At 34.7% G+C, this 13,991-nt stretch overlaps 1 pseudogene; it reads left to right on the top strand.

The window, feature by feature from the left end:
• Nucleotides 1–539: 539 nt before the first annotated feature.
• On the top strand, nt 540–11,797 carry LOC111546165 (annotated as a pseudogene).
• The last annotated feature ends 2,194 nt before the right edge of the window (nt 11,798–13,991 follow it).

The raw sequence follows: 13,991 nt of genomic DNA, 5'->3' as shown, positions 1-13,991 counted from the left end.
CCGGGGAGCCTTGGAGTTGTCGTTCACAGTCTTTGGAATACTATCCTGTGGCATTTAGATAGGAGTGCTAACAATTTTCAACAACACACAAGTGTACCATTGACCTCTGTAAGAATCCACTCTAGAAAGCAAGCTTGTTGATTTTATGGAAATTGAAAAATCACAAATTTCTTCTCCTTTTTTTTTTCCATTCCCAGTTATCTTAATATTTCCCAAACCAGAACACTAAAAAAGAAACAAAAGAAATAATTAATTATTTAAAGATGTTATACAAGAAGAAAAAGTAGTTTGAAGTCTGAGTGTTCCTGGAGGTTTAAAACGTTCTTGCGTATTTTTAAAGCTTCCTAGGAGCTATTACAGCTGCAGTTCTTGAGGGAGAAATAAATGAAGTATGAATATGTGGTTCAATATAATGTGATTGTCTTCTGGCTGTAAATCCAACTGTCTTCACTGATTGTTGAGAAAGAAATAGTGTTATACATGTAACTGGTTACTTTTTATAGCCATTCTGTTTGAAATATATTAGATGTTTAAAAGAAATGGGTGATCCCTTTCAGAAAGATCTGAAAAAGGCAAACCCTCTCCACCATTTGGCAGATGCAGAAAGCTGGAGAATGGCCTCCAATCCCGTGCTAATTGCCTGTCCAGTGGAGCTCTGCTGTAAGGCAAAATGAGGGGCTAGAAGCCTAGAAAGGGAGCAGGAGGATGGCCAGCACTTGCTGTGTCTTTTGTAATCAGTTGAACACGGTCTCAAGAGCCAAGGGGCAAGACTACTCCTAACTTCTTTGCTGTTTTTGTGCAACTGTAATTTAAATCAAGCCAAGTGTACACCTAAGTAAGGTTCTGTCCCTGCTCTCATCTGAAAAGCCACTATTGACAACCTCAGTTTGAGGATGGTCATTTATTAGCTGAAAGACATCTACACGTGGCGTGCCTCATGATCACCTCTATCACACTGAGCTTCAAAGCCAAGATAATGGTGAGCCCAGCAGAAAAAATCTGGAAAGATGCTCAAGATCTAAGACAAAAAGAAAGGGTAAAATTAGGTTATTAACTTAAACTAGGCAACCATAAAACTTGTCCTAGTAAAATACAGTATACCCAATTATGTCAACTTTTTCTTTTTTTTGGACAGAGTGTCACTCTGTTGCCCAGGCTGGAGTGCAGTGGCAAAATCTCAGCTCACTGAAACCTCTGCCTCCCAGGTTCAAGTGATTCTTCTGCCTCAGCCTCTAGAGTAGCTGGAATTACAGGCATGTGCCACCATGTCTGGCTAATTTTTGTATTATTAGTAGAGAAGGGGTTTCACCATGTTGGCCAGGCTGATCTTGAACTCCTAATCTCGTGATCCGCCCACTTCAGCCTCCCAAAGTGCTGGGATTACAGGCATGAGCCACCACGTCTGGCTATGTCCACTTTTAAATCTCATCCCTCCTTATAATCCTAAATAGTTTAAACCCTATATAGAAATGTAAGAGCTGGTGAGGATTTCAATTTAAGTAGTTTATTTCATTTATAAAATTTTAAATGAGTAGCTCAAGCAGGGGTCTTATATCAAAATAACATAACTATCCTCAGGTGAGTTCTCTATATCCAGAATCTAAGCAGTTTATTGACATATTCAAATATATGAAGTAACTGTCATAGGAGAGCATCTGAGATCAATGGATACTTAAAGACTCAAGAGATCTGAGATCTCCCTGAAATTATAAGCTAGACCTAGTCTCTTTCTCTCCCCCCCCCCCCCCCCCCCCCCCCCCCGCCCCGCTCCCCACCTACCTATCTACCTACCTATTAATACCTATCATTTGCATTTTAGGGGACAGGAAGCCATTAGTATTAATGAGAATCTCAAAAGAATACACCACATGTAAATACAATCACTTTATAAATCACATATGTAAGGGGTCACTTGTCACAAAATTAAAAGTTATTTTAAAAATATCTAATTATGCTACAACAGCAGATGGTATCATAAAAACTCACAACCTATAACATTTTAGCAAACTTTTACTAATTTGTGTTTCCCCCACAGAAAAACACAAATTAAAATTGGCTGTTTATTTTGAAAATTATGCCTCCAGTTGTTTCTTGGAAGTCATGTGCTCTAGGGTTCAAAGTATGTACAAATCTTCTCAAACCTTGATAGTCCATGTTGCTATCTCTGTATGTAATTACACATTTAGTAAGTCCAATCTAAAACTCTCATCACTTACAGTTGAGGCCAGGCATGTCATACTGTGAAACATAATGATTCACACAGTTCCTGTGATTGTAGTTCCCACTTGCAGTCTAAATGCATACAAAGCAATCCCTGTAAAATGTATTATAAATACAACATATTCTTATGTCTATTAGTGACTCACTCTCCTGGTGAAGATAAAATTTACATTTTTGATGAATTAAAAATGATATAAATATGAAGTGCTTACTGCCCTTTTTATATTTAAAATCTTGGTCAAACATTTTGTCAAAAATAGATGATGGTGAGGGCAAAATTAAGGAGTATATGTAAAAACATTTGGATGAAGAAGGCAAATGTATAATATTTTATAAATGCTAGATGTAATTATTTTAGCAATATAAGGTAAATACATTTTATACTTCAAAATACCAGCAGAGGGTAAATTTTGAAAATTAAGTATTTTTATTTTGAAGTCTGACATTAATTTTGCTCTGGAATTTTTAATTAATGCTGCTGCTTTATCTCTGGAAGATGTTTGAGATTGTAGAATAACACTGCCAAGATAATATAACTATCTCTACCAAGTTAAGGTAAAATTAACCATGCTCTATTAAAAGTTACTTTTCTGATTATTTAGCACAATTTCACACATGGCAGTCCTTTTTTTGTCAAATGAACTCCCAACTCATAAACATAAAAATTCTTTAAAGTTAATTACACATGTTTAATAATAGACAAAAATCATATTAAAAGCTATTCAATTCACTAAGTTCATAGTAAATCACAGAAACTGTTTGTATGACATACCAACAAATAAAGTGGGAGCTTCAGGACATTTAAAGGAAGTAGATACGCTCTGATTTCCTAAAATGAACATTATGCCAACAAATATGTTGACTGAGTCTTCTTCAATATGTTTCAACAAGGAAGCTATATAGTAATGATTTAAACCTTTTGTCAGATTGAAATCCTTATAATAATAAAAAAAAATCCTTAAAGACTCAAGAGATCTGAGATTCCCCTGAAATTATAAGCTAGACTTGGTCTCTCTCTCTCTCTCTCTCTCTCCTCCCCCTGCTACCTACTTACCTACCTATCTATTAATACCTATCATTTGCAGGTATTTTTTACCCTTTTACGCTTTTAATTGGTGATACATGGATGCCAGGAGGTATTGCATGAAAGAGAGAGAGAGAGAAAAAGAGAGACATAATATATATGGACACTTAATGGAGTAAGAAAGGGCTTACTAGAATTTAAAAAGAAATGCACATAAACCAGGGTAGGAAGAAGAGGGTATTTGGTGACTGGACAAGAATGTTGCCTACTTCGATAGGGCCTAGTTTCTTAAAACCCGGGCAGTGTTCTTTCAGAGTCAAGGAGATGCATACTATTTCTCTACTTATGAAGAAGATTCAACCCAGAAATTCCGTTTGATCACCATCCCCTCTATATTAAACTTCGTATTTCCCCTTTACAAACATAATTTCCCACTTCCCCAGACCCGCTAAGGTTTTTTTCCTTGCTAGGATCAATTGTCAACTGATGGCTACTATCTTCATTAGCCTCATGGCTATGCTGGAAAACCTCACCTGGACCCTGCTTGTTTCTTACACGAATCAATTCCTTTCTCTAGTAATTATCTCCAATTCAATTTTTTGTCCACCACTGGAATTTTATAAGGAGCACTTTATAATATAGTATTTTAAAAACAGCATATAATATAGTTTGGATGTTGGTTCCCTCCAAATCTCATGTTAAAATGTGATCCCCAGTGTTGAAGGTGGGGCCTGATGGGAAGAAAGCATTTGTGACATGGTAGCAGATCCCTCGTGAATGGCTTGGTGCCCTCCCTGCAGTAAGGAGTAGAATGAGTTCCCAAGATATCTGGTTGTTGAAAGAATATGGCACTCCCCCCACCAACTCCTTGCTTTCTCTCTCTTGCCATGTGACACACTTGCTCCCCCTTTGACTTCTGTGATGAGTAAAAACTTCCTAGGCCTCACCAGAAGCCAAGCAGATGCTGGTGCCATGCTAGTACAGCCTGCAGAACTGTGAGCCAAATAAACCTCAGCTATTCCTTTATAGAAAGAAATGCAAATGGACTAACATAGCATTCATCCTAGAAATACAGCGATCTTGCCCACTGCACATTCATGCTACCTGGTTTCAGTTGGGCCCTCTTTGGAAGCAGCATTGCTTTTGATCCTCCTTGACTCTGTATTGAATGTATGTCTTACTTTTTGATAATTCCAAAAATCATCTTTAATTAGAAAGGAAAAATAATGAAGAGCAAAAACAAAAAGTATAAACAAGCTTATTTATTCACTTAACAGTATCAAACACCATTCCTACAAGTTCTCGTTGCAATGGCTTTTCAATAACAATAACATCAGAAAAATTCCTATCTTCCTAAAATAATTTTCTAACTGGGAAAGGAAATAAAAAACTATTTGATATGTGAGGCTATGATGAAAACCTCACATATTAGAGAAAAAGAAAGCAAGATATGAAGGCTAGAAGTAGGAAGTAGCTGACTGAGTATGTTAAACCATATGAATGTGCTGGTGTATAAATTAAAAAATAGTCTAATACCTTTAACTTCATATGATGCAAACAATATGTCAAATAGAGTCTTTAAAAAAATTTTTAAGTTCCAAACATCTCGAACTTTTACCTGTCTTTTCCTTTCTATATTTATCAGTGAATACATGCCTATCTTTTTTCCCAAGGCTAATGTCTAACTCAACCTTCCCCATCTTTCTTTTCTCCCCCATCTTTCTTTGATCTTGTCTTCTTAGCTAAATCTTTATTAATTTTTCCCCTTCTTTCTATTCTCAGTTTCCCTAGCCTATTTAATATGCTTTTCTAAAAGTTTCATCTTAAAATTTTTCTTACATCCTAAACTTCTACAGTTCAAACTCCAATAGATTTTCTCAACACTCCAACCCATTGTGTGGCCTCTTATCTTCTGGAATTAATATTCTTAGTGAAGGGTAATCTTCATTACTCTTGCTGTCATTTAGCCTTATTTTTCAACTTTTCCTATATATGTTCCTGGTCATCCTGATTACACTGTAGCTTCCATGATAGCAACACAAGAGTCATTTATTATTTAATAAATGGGACCTAATTAGTCATTCATTGGATAGGTACTCAAAAAAAAGACAAATACATTTCCAAATGAATGCAAATTTAAAATGTTTTCCTGGTGTTCTAGGAAAATACATTTTAATTTTTATTTATCCTAGTAGTCTGCTGCTTGAGACACCTTTAAATTCTACAAAAATGAGCAATACTCCAATGTTTGGTTATCAACAGAAAAGTCAAAAATCTGTATGAAAACAAGAATTTCCAACAAAATTTATTTTTACTGATTTATTCAAAGCATTTGCTATCTTGAAACATAAAAATACTTTCACAATATCTTCACAACGTAGCCTACTATAAACATTTCAAAGGCATGCACTGAGACAATAAGAGCACTAACTGCTCTGAATTGTCCAATTCTATACTTATGATCAAAAAGAGTTTTGTTTCAATCTCATAAGATGAAACAGGCTTACCTCAAGTTGTGCATGCCAACAAAAAAGATAAAACATCTAAGAAGGAAACAAAACGTATACCAGATTTGGGTTTTCTGGAAAAAGTTTAGCAATAAACATAATTTTGAAGACTGTAGCACAGAGTATATGCACATGAACGTGATGTAAATAAAATTACTACTACTGCAGTTTCTTTTGATGATAGCTCTCTTCTTGAGACTGTAAAGAAGAAGAAAGACTTACGAGACTAGTTTAATCTGTAGCACTGGATTTCCTACACATTAAGCTTCTGGACCCAGGATAGCCTTTCCTGAAAGCTCTCCACATTACCTTAGTACAAAGCCTTAATCTGCACTTGGTAGTAATCATTTAGCAAAATAAAGATATGTGCAAATTAGTGCCCTCTGCTTGATGGAAATCCTGTGCCCTATGGTCTTGTTCTTTAGATATCTCAGTTTTATGTGTTTTCAAGACACGTAAAGGAGGCTATGAAATTGAGCAAGTACCAATTTTAAAAACAATGATCTAAAACTCTCAATCTCCAATGCTGATTAATGGCAACAAAGACTAGATGGAGCTAATAAGAGGTGGCTGTGTTTATAGAGCTTTCCATTTTAATAGAGTAATGTAATGGCCAAATGATTTTCACTCTCACTATCAATATTAAATCATAAACTCAGCTAATATAGAATTAGATCTTGTATGACCTAATAAACAAAATTGGTGAAATCCAAGAAAATTTAGGGCATCAAGAAGAGCTTAGAGGTTTTTTTTTTTAAGTTCTTTGGATTTTTGCTGTAACACCATGACAAATTGGAATAATTACTGCTGAAGGAAAATGAGATAGTAAAGCAGAATGACTCCAGAAGAAAAAGTTAATCTCATATTATTAAACTCAAATAGAATGTAATATGAGAAATATTGATTGTAATTGTTAATTATGCCTTTGTAACATTTTAAATAATGAAAACTTTTAGACCATGGCATAGGGCAGTATTTATCAGGCATAATAGACTTTATTTTCAAGAACAACTATTTACTTTTTACACGTGGAGCATTACTGAAAACTTACAGAGATGGTATCTGTGCTTCATACCATTTTCTCATAGACGTAATATATGATTTCAGATACATGTTTCTCCATCTAAGTAGGAGGGAAGGAAATGGGACAACAAGATTTCGTAAGTAAAAATTTTAATATTTATTTCTATAAAAATCATACATTTATGTTTCCTGTGTATTGAATTTATTTCTTCCTAAATGCAGTATATCAGTGACACCAAATCCAAATGCATTTCACACATTCACTGAAACCAAATAATTTGGTTTTCATATGTAGTTTTCAGTGATCCTATAGAACCTGAATGTTAAAGCAGTCACAATACTTCATGTATTCTTGTTATAATTTTTAATAACAAAATATTGCAAGGAATAACTGAAAACTATAGGTCCTATTGATGCCTAGGAGATATTAATATTTTTCTACATTTGGCTCAATTTCCTCTATTTTTAAAAAAAATCTACAACTAAGACAAAAGCCCTTCCTGCTCCCACCTCTTCTTTCCCACTCACACCTCATAAATACAATTCTTTAGTTTGTGTTTCTATTCACCTATGTTGTTTTTGTACTTTTAGTATATGTAAATATATCTACTGCAATATACAATATTATTTTCATGTATAAAATTTTACATAAATGGTATCAAATGTTAAGTATTTTAGTGTCATTTTGCTTTAGTCAGCATTGTATGTTTTTGAGAATTATACCTGTTGACGTAGGTAGATATAATTCATTCATTTTTATATTTTTCACTTTTGTCTGATATCTTTTCCAGTGAATAAACAATGGTTTGTTATCAATCCCCTTACTCACGTTGTTTCAGTTATTAGGCTATTTCCGTGTGTTTGCTTTTACAAACAGTGCTGAAATTAGCACGCCTTTCTATGCTTTCTTGTGCACATATGCAGGAGTTTACGAAAGACTTCTGGAAATGCAGCTACAAGTTTTAATATGTATGACAAATTTTTCCAAACCACTCTACCAAATTTCTATTCAAATATCTCTACCAATTTATGCTACCACAGACAACAGGAGACCTGGTTTCCCAACACTTGAATTTATCAGACATTATTTTTGCCAATCTGATGGATATAAAATGTTATTTTATTGCAGTTTTAGTTTGTATATCCTTAATGGAATATAACATTCTTTCAATGTTAATTTGCAGTTTATGGTCTCTTCTATCAATTATCTTTTGATCAACATTTTCAATAACTAGCTTCTCTTTTTCTTGATTGGAAGAAATTATTTGCATATTCCATACACTAATAAATTTTGGTTTTCTGAACTGAAAATATCTTCTCTATATCCAGATTGATTTTTCATCCTTTTCAAGGTAATTTGCTTAAGAAATATAGGAACAGCAACATTTTTAAAATACTTTTTTTCTCCTAAACATCTTCTAGTTTTGCTTTGCATTTCATACCTCTAATGCAATTAGAAAAATGTGTGTTTTATATAAAGTAGGGATATATTTGATCTTAGTTATTTCTGTATGTATAGCCAATTACCCCAGAACCATTTACTGAACAGATCGAGCCATGTATATGTGGTCCTACCCATGTGTGTGTGGGTAGAACCTTGATCTATTCAGTAAATGGATTTTTCTATCTATTACTTTTTCAGTTAAACTTTTGTTTACTATAGTTTCATAATACATTTTGAATGAGTAGACCATTATCATTTTTGTTTCTTGGAAAGTCTCAACGATTTTAGGCACTTTATAGTCTAACATAAATTTTAAGATGAGTTTACCATGCTCCATAAAAATGATAAAATATTGGGGTTTTTTGAAATTATAGATAAATAGGAGGAAGAACTCATATATTTGTTATAGAAAGTCTTATTTATAAGTAATATATCTCTACATTTAATTAGGTCTTTTATAACTTTCAATAAAGGTTTATGACTTTCTCATTAAAGTCTTGCCTCTGTGAAGTTACATCTATTTCTAGTACTCTCGTTGCTTCTGTGATTGCTATGTTTTGAAATTATATTTTTAATTGTTTGCTGTTTGTATATATGAATCTCTTTAATTTTTAAATAATCATTCTCTGTAACTTCTCTTGGACTTTCATACATGTAATCATAATCTTTACAAATGATGACAGTTTTATATTTTTCTAACCCTTGCAAATTTATTTTGCACACCTTTTTCATTTAGCAGGCACTCCAATACAATGATGAATAGAAGAAGGCATTGGGGCCTTGTTCCCGATTTAAAGGCATATTTTTAATATTTTATTATAAGGTATCTCGGTTAATATGGGTCATATTTGGTAGCTAAGTTTTTATCATATTAAATAAGGTCTCTTACTCCTATTTGTTAAGAGTTTATATTATAAAGGAGTCCTGAGTTTATTGAATGATTTTACTGCATGTATTGAAATAATCATGTGTTTTAAAAACTGTTAATTTGTTATTGTGATAAATTACACTAATACATGTTTTAACATTGTTATGCTTGCATTCTTAAGAAAAAATTCATCATTCTTTGTCATGATTTCAATGTGCATGTTTTTCTTTGTTATATTTGGTAATGTTTAAGCTATTATTTTTATATCCAGTTTTATAAAAGACAATGGTCTGAAATTTTCTTTCATTAACATCCCTGACAGATTTTATCAAAGTATAGTTTACCAAAATATAAAATTGTTGAGGAACTGTCTTACTTTTTCTTTTTCTTTAGAACAGTGTGAATAAAATAGATACTATCAAACCCTTGTTTACTGAAATTATCTTGTAAAAATATTTAGATTACATGTTTTTGCCTGTTTCAGTCATTGTTGGTTTGGCTTTGTTATTGTCATTTTTGTTGTGTTTTCCACCAACACTTAAATTGTTGACTACTGATTTAATTGCATTTATTTTAATAGGATTACTCAGACTTTTATTTATTCTTGAATCTATTCCATAAAGTGTATTATTTTCTAAAAAATATATTTTCGAAATAATTGGCAAAGTGTTATTTTGTGATTGTGTGGTCCAGTTTTCATTAAAAGTTTTCATTAAAGTTTCTCTCTCTTATTAATCTGCTAGTGATTTGTCTATTGTATTAGTTTATTGTAAAGAATTAACTTTGAGCACTTTTTACTCTATTGTTTCTATATTTTTTTATTGTGATAAGAACACTTAGCCTACGATTTACTCTCATGACAAATTTTTAAGTGTACAATGCAGTACTTTTAAGTACAACTGTACAGCAGCTCTCTAGAAGTTATTCACCTTTTGTAAATAAACCATGTACCCCTTGAACAGAATGTCTCCATTTCTGCTTCCCTCCAGCCCCTGATGGGGTTAGCTATTGGTTATTGTCCATTTAAAAATCTTCTATTCTCATCTTTATTTGTTTCCTTCTTTCTACTTTCTTTGGATGACTTCATTACTCTTTTTCTACCTGTGTAAACTGGAAGTTGTGCTGATTTTTGGTTTTTCTTCTTTCCTAATAGACACAATTAAGGCTTTTGCCTTATAATTGTGGTTTTAGCCAAATCCTACACATTTTGATTTATAGTATTTGCATTATCATTCAGAGAGAACTATTTTCTAATTTCCATTATCATTTCTTCTTAAAGTGTTTCATGAGTTATTTATGCCCTTTTTTAAAACAATTTCCAAATACAATGCGTTACCTACTTGACTCTTAACATGTCAGGGATGGTAACAGAGACCCGGTGTCTTCTGACTTTTGCTTTTCTAACCTGTAGCCACTAAGTGTGAGTGCATCTTCATCTACCTTGGTGAGGCTGGTGTCCAGAGTGGCAATGCGTGCTGGGAGCTCCACTACCTGGAACACAGCATCCAGCTCAATAGCGCAATGCCACTGGGTAAGGAGATGATTGATTCTACGCCTCTTCAGTGGGCAGGCAAGTTTGTGTCCAGAGCAGTGTTTATAAACCTGGAGCCCATAGTCATCGATGAATTTTGCACTGGCACCTACCACCAGCTCTTCCACCCTGAGCAGCTCATCACAGACAAGGAAGATGCTGCCAATAACTATGCCTGTGGAGATCACGACATTGGCAAGATCATTGGTCTTGTCTTGGACCAAAGTCGCAAGCTGGTTCACCAGTGCACAGGTCTTCAGGGCTTCTTGGTTTTCCACAGCTCTGGTGGAGAAACTGGTTCTGGGTTCACTTCTCTCTGTTGATTATGCCACAAAGTCTAAACTGAAATTCTCCATTTACCCAGCCCTGCAGGTTTCCACAGCTGCGGTTGAGCTCTGCCACTCCATTCCACCACCAGCACCACCCTGCAGCACTTTGATTGTGCCTTCATGGTAGACAATGAGGCCATGTATGGCATCTGTTGTAGAAACCCCAATATTGAGCACCCAAACTACCCTAATCTTAACTGCTTTCTTAGCCAGATTGTCCTCCATCACTGCTTCTCTCAGATTTCATGGAGTCTGTCAGAATTCCAGACTGACCTGGTACCCTCTTCCTGTATCCTCTTCTCTTTGATCACATATGTCCTGTCATCTCTGCTGGGTAAGACTACCATGCATAGCAGAGGTCACCAGTGCTTATTTTGAGCCAGGCAACCAGATTGTGAAATGAGCCAGGCAACCAGATTGTGAATCACTATGGTAAATACATGGCTTACTGTCTATTACACTGTGGTAATGTGGTTCCCAAATATGTCAATACTTACTGCTGTTCCACTAACAACACCAAATGCAACATCCAGTTTGAGGATTGATGTTTCACTGGCCTCAAAGTTGGCATTAATTGCCAGCTTCCCACTGTGGTACCTGCTGGAAATCTGGCCAACATAAAGAGAGCTGCGTGCATGCTGAGCAACATCATAGCCATTGCTGAGGCCTGGGTTTGCCTCGGCCGCAAGTTTGACTTGAGTTATGCCAACTGTTCCTTTGTTCACTGGGAAGTGGGTGAGGGGATGGGAGAAGAAGCATTTTCTGAGGGCTGTGAGGACATGGCTGCCATTGAAAAGGATTGTGAGGAGGTTGGTGTGGATTCTGTTGAAGAAAAAGAAGAGGAACACTAATTTTCCATTCCTTTCAGCCTTGCAGCATGTCATACTTCCAGAATTTCAGCTTTGACATTAGCTGACAGGCATTAAAACTTTCCAGTTAGATTGTTTTCATTCAGCAGTAATCATGCCTTTCCCTGTGTGCCTACAAGATTTCTCCATCATGTCTCAAATCAAAGGCTTGAAGTAAATAAAATAAAAATTCCATATATATGGAGATAATATTTGCTATGTTTTTTCAATTTAAACTACCAGCAGAAGCATGATCTGTATGACTCATTTTATGCCAAAATATGTTATTTCTTAATAGTTTCATACTTGTTTAAAAAATGAAAATGCTTTAATTCTTGAGTACAGGTTTCTAACGTACATTCTAACATTCATAATGTTAAGAAATATATTTTAATTTTAATTAATTTTATTTTTTATTTTAAAGCCAAAGCATTAGTAGGAAAAAAGAAGGTTACAGAAAAATAATAAAAGAAGCCATTCACCAGTCCACATAAACATTCAGTACATATAAGGACTGTAAAGAGCAGGTACACAGGACATTATGAGTGTTTTTAATATCACTGGATCTTATGCTTAAAAATGGTTAAGATAGTAATTTTATGTTATATGTATTTTTACCACAATGAAAAGAGCAATTATAAGGTTGATACGTTAGAAATCTGTACAAGGTCCCTCCTGGTATATATTCATCCTGGACTTTTCTACTGAGCTCCAACTGCATGTGTGACAATCTTACTTCATACATCCAATGGACATCTCAAATTCAATATACTCCAAGTGGAGCTTCTCATTTGTCTTGTATCCAAAAGCTTATTCTCCAAAAGAATTTCTCATTTCAATAAGCTTAAAGTTTCATAGTTACTTAGAAGAAAACCCATAGACTCTCCTTTTTTGCAACCTATATCCATTTTACCAGAAAATCCCAATGGTTCCATCTTCAAGACATATTAAAAGACAAATCATATTTTCTCACATCCCCCAGGCAGACTCATTCAAGCCACCATGATCTCTTGCCTGGATTATGGCAATAGCCTCCTTATCCATCTCCGTATTTGCATTCTTTCTCCCTATGATTTATTCTTAAGCTATCAATCAAAGTGAAAGCATAAGTTAAATCATTTCACCTCTAGTGACTTCCTCTCACTCTCGGAGAGAGAAAATCAGCAAAATTGACTGGGCCTGCAAGGCTCTACACCATCTGCTCCCTGTCTCCCATAATTTCATTTGGTACCTCTATGACTCATCTTCTATTATTTTTCTCTGGCTTTCTTTGTTTCAGCCCTACCCACCTCCTTTCCTTTCCTGGAACATTACAGGCATTCCCTCCCTGTGGAGATTTAGCACTGTCACTTTTCTTCTTCTACCATGTTCTTTCCCAGATATCCTCTTTGTGTGCTTCTGTCCCTCCTCTGGGTCTTTGTTCAAATTTGACATTCTTAGTGTGGCTTCTCTGAAAAATGTGTGATCCCTACTTCTGACCTAGCACTTCCTATCTTTCTCCTCCACTTTATTTGTCTCCATAGCACTCATTTCCATGTGATATGCTCAGAAGCCCTTCACTTCCATGGTCCTTTTCCAAGGTCCTGTATTCTTTTTCTTAAAGACAGCCCCTAACTGACTCAGGATTCAGGTGCTACAAAAGTTGGATGCACTTTAATTGCTAATTGTCTGTCTCCTTCTGTAAGACTGCAAACTCCATGAGAGCAAGAGTACTTGGTGTTTTGGATCACTGTTGTATCATATCACATAGAGGAGTATCTGGCACACAGTATGTAGTAAATATTTGTTGAATCAACTAATACAGTCAGTAGAATTCACAAAGAAAAACACCAATAGATATAACCCTCTAAAAAACTAGCTTCTGTATTTTACAAAAATACCACAAACAGAATGGTAATCAGCAGTCTAGGAAAATATTTTCCACAACTCTGATAGACAAAAGTTGAAGGTCTTTAACATACAAAATAACAAGAACAAACCAAAACAACACAAACCACGCAAATGAACAAGACAAAATTTAAGTATTCAGTAGGAAAATATGTAAACAGTTATTCATCAACTTTAGTGAAATGATGCCTTTGTGTCATTGGGATAAAGATTCATGTAGTTTAGATGGAAGAAGTCAACAAATGATAATTAAATTATTTGGCTCAGCACTTGCTCTTTGTTAACATTCTTACACTGGCGTTATTCCAGT

The sequence above is a fragment of the Piliocolobus tephrosceles genome, chromosome 11 (genome assembly GCF_002776525.5).
Source record: "Piliocolobus tephrosceles isolate RC106 chromosome 11, ASM277652v3, whole genome shotgun sequence".
Classification (NCBI taxonomy): Eukaryota; Metazoa; Chordata; class Mammalia; order Primates; family Cercopithecidae; genus Piliocolobus; species Piliocolobus tephrosceles.
Note: the sequence above shows the minus strand (reverse complement) of the source record. Positions and strands in the feature narration are given on the sequence as shown.